We start from the raw sequence: 5,311 nt of genomic DNA, 5'->3' as shown, positions 1-5,311 counted from the left end.
ACTCACACTAGCCCCTAGATCACATAAGGCTTTGTTGATCGTGGTGTCGCCAATGGTACACGGTATTGAGAAGCTTCCCGGATCTTTAAGTTTCGGAGGTGAACTCCCTTGAAGTATTGCACTACTCACCTAAGTGAAGGCGATATTCTCAAGCTTCTGGATCGACTTCTTCTTCGTAAGGATGTCTTTCATGTACTTTGCATAGGCCGGCACGTGATTGATTAATTCCGTGAAAGGAATCGAGACTTCCAAATTCTTCACAATCTCCATAAATTTTCCAAGTTGGTCATCAAATTTGGGCTTGGCTTGACGACTTGGAAAAGGAAGTCTAATCACAATGGGCTCCTTCTCCTTGGCCTTGTCTTCATTTTTCTTTGAAACTTCTTCTTTTGATGGTTCTCCACCCTTGGAGTTTTGCACAACTTCTTCTTTGTCACTAGCTTCCACAACTTCATCCTCAACTTGCTTCTTCGGTGCTTCATACCTCGTACCACTCCTCAAGTGAATGGCACTAACCGTTTCAGGTCTTGGGGGATTACTTTGAGGTGGTAATTGCCCCTTTTGTCTTTGTGAGCTTGAGGATGCTAGTTGAGTCAATTGGGTTTCCAACATTTTGGTGTGGGCTAGGATGTTGTTGATGGTGATTTCCTTTGCTTGACTATCCTTTTGCATTTGAGTGAAAAACTCTTGTTGATTCTTTTGCATTTGGAGGACCGCTTTTTGAACATCAAAACCTTGGTCATTTTGTTGATTGTATGGAGTTTGATTTTGGTAACCTTGGTTTTGGTTGTAAAAGGGTCTTTGGTTTTGGTTTCTCATGGGAGCTGGGGTGTATGGTTATTGAGGGTTTTGAACATTTTGGCTTTTGTATGAGAGATTTGGGTGGAATTTGGTGTTCTGTAATAATTTGAATAAGGAGTACCAGTCTTGTATGCTTGAAAAGCATTCACTTGTTCATTTGTTCCCCTACATTCACTTTGGTCATGTCCCAAAGTTCCACAATTCTCACATATCCCACTTGGGATTGATGAAGATGTCGTCATGGCATTAACATGTTGCTTTGGTGATTTTGAGGCTTCTTCAAGTCTAGCCATAGCTTTTTCGAACTTCAAATTGATGGTATCAATGTGAGCACTAAGTTGAGCACCCAATTGAGTAATAGTGTCCACTTCATGCTTTCCTCCTCTAGTAGCCTTGTAAGGTCTACTATATTGTGAGTTATGGACCGCCATTTCCTCAATCTTGTTCCAAGTTTGATTGTCATCAACTTCGGTGAACATTCCATTTGATCCCATGTTGAGAATGTTTCTTGAGTCTTCATAAAGACCGTTCCAAAATTGTTGTACCAAGAACCACTCGCTAAGTCCATGATGAGGACATGAGTGACAAATTCCTTTGAATCGCTCCCAAGCTTCATACAAGGATTCTTCATCTCTTTGCTTAAAGCCCGTAATTTGAGCTCTTAGCATGTTAGTCTTTTCCGATGGATAAACTTTTTGTAGAAAGCTAGAGCCAATTTCTTCCAAGATTCAATTTCGAGAGTAGCCTTATCAAGGCCTTTCAACCATTGTTTTGAGGTGCCAATTAGAAAAAAAGGAAATAAGACCCATCAAATTTGGTCTTGAGTTACACCGGTTTAAGAAATCGCATCACAATAGTCGTAAAAAGTCTCCATGTGAGAGTGAGGGTCTTCACTAGGCATCCCCCCAAATTGGCTTCTTACGACTAATTGGATAAATGCGGATTTGGCAATGAAATTTCCGGTTAAGTGTTGTGGTGTGGGAGTACCATTGGGTAGGTTCTCCTCGGTTGATACGGAATGTGATAAAAATTTAGGCATTGTGGGTTCATTTTGTGATGGATTTTATGTTGGGTTCTCCTCACCTTCTCTTGCAAAAGGGTTGACGAACTCAATAGTGTTTGGTTGAATATCTACAACCTCACCAATACCTCTCAAAGTTATCCTAGCAAGTCTTCTATTGTTTGTCAAAGTCCTTTCAATTTCGTGATCAAAGGGTAACAAGTTACCTTGTGATCTTCTAGACATGCAAAATATCAAACAACTCGAAAATAATTAGAACAAACCTTGAGGATTTTTACTTCCCCAAGGCAAAGAAAAACACAACTAATAACAATTTAAGAAAATCTAAATCAAGTTAACACCGTCCCCGGCAACTGCGTCATTTTTGGTCGGTAGCTCTTGTGAGGGTTTAGTTTTCAGTACTTGTCGTTAGGAGCACCTAGACCAAAACACAATTTATAGCTCCACAAACAACTCTACAATTAGTAATGAGGCAAGTAAAGGTCGGATCCCAAGGGATGGGAATTGAGATGAGATTTTCAATTGCAACTAGTGGTGTCTAGTGGTGTCACAATTTGGGGTTTATAGTAGAAGATCACTAAACTAAATAGCAATAAAAGTAAACAACCAAGATGATTAAAAAGGGATGTAAACAATTGATAAAAGGCACTAGGGTATCATGGGGTCATAGGGGATTCATGAGAATTGATCATACAAACATATTCTCAAATTATAAGCAAGCAATTATTGTTGTGATGGATCGAGTTGGTTTATATCTTACAATCCTAGGAAAGTTTAGGTCCCGGAGCCGAATCGATTAGATTGTACAACACCTACAAGTCGACTTAATCTTCCCTACTCAACTATATGCATGGTCTAATGAGACTCGAGTTGGTTTATGTCTTACAAGTCTCATTGAAAAGATAGGTGATGGGTAAAAATGCAAGGATTCATAGGCTCGCATTTCATCAAACATAACATGTGCATAAGTTGAGATCACAACAAGCAAGCAAATAAACTATGAAAACATATTAATTTAAGCATGAATCATCCCCCATGTTGGTTTCCCCTAATTACCCATTAACGCTAGCTAAGGAAACTACTCACTCATTATCATGTTGAACATGCTAGCAAGGTTGTCAATCATACCAACAAAGTGAAACATGATGAATAAATGAAGATAATTAACAATAATTAAAAAGGGATTAAGAGAATTATACCTACTAATGATTCCAATAATAAAGCAAAGAATAATAGAAGTACTTGATGATTGATTGGAAGGTTGTCAATCTCCCAATAATAACCCAAATAATCTTCAATTACCCAAAATGAAAGATGAACAAAAGAGAGATTAAGGAAATGAGATTTGTATTAAAACTTGATTAAATGTTGATTACAAGATTAAAGAGAGATTTGATTGATATAAACTACACTAGAGATTGCTAAGAAGAACATGATAATCTAATTAGCCTAATGGGGTATTTATAAGGGGATTAGGTACATAAATTAGGGTTTACTAAGGGCTTAAATGACAATTAAGTCCTGGAGGAATCGCCGGTCTAAAGGGAGACTCCGGTCTCCTTTTCGCCGGTCTAAGAAAAATATGCGCATCCTTCATAAAACATGTAGAATACGGATTTAGCTATCACACAATCCGAGCGTCCAGGGCACGGGACGGGCGGATTGTGGGTGTTTTGGACGAGTGGATTCTCGGGGTGGACGGGCGGATTATGGTGGTTCTGGACGGGTGTCCAGCTGAGGAAGACGCTCGAATTGCCTTTGCTGGACGGGCGGATTGTGGGCAATCCGCTCGGATTGTCTTACAGCTTCTCCCTTTCTTCTTTTCTTCCTTTCTTTTCATATAATCCTTGAGGATTTCCTCGGGGATGCAAGGATCTTTTCTCATCATTGCCCATCTACTATAGTATGTACAAAGGCCTTCTAATCTTGTCTTCTCTTTGATGCTTGGTCATTGAATTCAATCAATTTAGCTTCATTTTGCCATGAAAATGTAAGATTTGCACTCCTTTCCTACCAAGGGATCAAAACATCAAAGAATATGCAAAACAAAGGACAAAAGACAATAAATGACCTAAATATGCACTAAAAAGCATGGGAACAAGGCTAATTCGGGCGCTAAATATGCTCAAATTATGGTCACATCAAATGGCGCCATTTTTGGTCGGTCCCTTTTGAGAGGTTTAGTTTTCGGTTACTTGTCGTTAGGAGCACCTAGACCAAAACAACATTTATAACTTCACAAACAACTCTACAATTAGTAAAGAGGTAAGTAAAGGTCGGATCCCAAGGGACGGGTATTGAAGAAAGATTTTCAATTGTAAGTAGTGGTGTCTAGGGGTGTCACAATTTGGGGTTGGAATAGAAGATCACTAAACTAAATAGCAATGAAAGTAAACAAGCAAGATGATTAAAAAGGGATGTAAACAATGGATAAAAGACACTAGGGTGTCATGGGGTCATAGGGGATTCATGGGAATTGATCATACAAACATATTCTCAAATTATAAGCAAGCAATTATTGTTGTAATGGATCGAGTTGGCTTATATCTTACAATCCTAGGAAAGTTTGGGTCCCGGAGCCGAATCGATTAGATTTTACAACACCTACAAGTCGACTTAATCTTCCCTACTCAACTATATGCATGGTCTAATGAGACTCGAGTTGGTTTATGTCTTACAAGTCTCATTGAAAGGGTAAGTGATGGGTAAAAAATGCAAGGATTCATAGGCTCGCATTTCATCAAACATAACATGTGCATAAGTTGAGATCACAACAAGCAAGCAAATAAATTATGAAAACATATTAAATTAAGCATGAATCATCCCCCATGTTGGTTTCCCCTAATTACCCATTAACCCTAGTTAAGGAAACTACTCACTCATTATCATGTTGAACATGCTAGCAAGGTTGTCAATCATACCAACAAAGTAAAACATGATGAATAAATGAAGATGATTAACAATAATTAAAAAGGTATTAAGAGAATTATACCTACTAATGATTCCAATAATAAAGCAAAGAATAATAGAAGTACTTGATGATTGATTGGAAGGTTGTCAATCTCCCAATAATAACCCAAATAATCTTCAATTACCCAAAATAAAAGATGAACAAAAGAGAGATTAAGGAAATGAGATTTGTATTAAGACTTGATTAAAATTTGATTACAAGATTAAGAAGAGATTAGAATGATATAAACTACACTAAAGATTGATAAGAGGAACATGATTATCTAATTAGACTAATGGGGTATTTATAGTGGGATTAGGTACACAAATTATGGTTTACTTAGGGCTTAAATGACGATTAAGTCCTTGAGGAATCGCTTCTCTCAGAAAAATATGCGAGTCTCCTTTTTGCCGGTCTTTCCGAGATATGCGCATCCTTCATAGAACAAGGAGAAAATGGAAAGTTGATGTAACACAATCCGAGCGTCTAAGGCACGGGACGAGCGGATTCTCTGGCTGTTGGACGAGCGGATTCATTGG

The 5,311-nt window shown here is 38.2% G+C and overlaps 1 non-coding gene across 1 annotated transcript; it reads left to right on the top strand.

The window, feature by feature from the left end:
• The first annotated feature begins 1,362 nt into the window (after window positions 1-1,362).
• On the top strand, window positions 1,363-1,469 carry LOC141624787 (small nucleolar RNA R71). Its single transcript, XR_012534592.1, has one exon. It is a non-coding gene; the product is annotated as a small nucleolar RNA R71 (small nucleolar RNA).
• The last annotated feature ends 3,842 nt before the right edge of the window (window positions 1,470-5,311 follow it).

Source organism: Silene latifolia, chromosome X, assembly GCF_048544455.1.
Source record: "Silene latifolia isolate original U9 population chromosome X, ASM4854445v1, whole genome shotgun sequence".
Classification (NCBI taxonomy): Eukaryota; Viridiplantae; Streptophyta; class Magnoliopsida; order Caryophyllales; family Caryophyllaceae; genus Silene; species Silene latifolia.
Note: the sequence above shows the minus strand (reverse complement) of the source record. Positions and strands in the feature narration are given on the sequence as shown.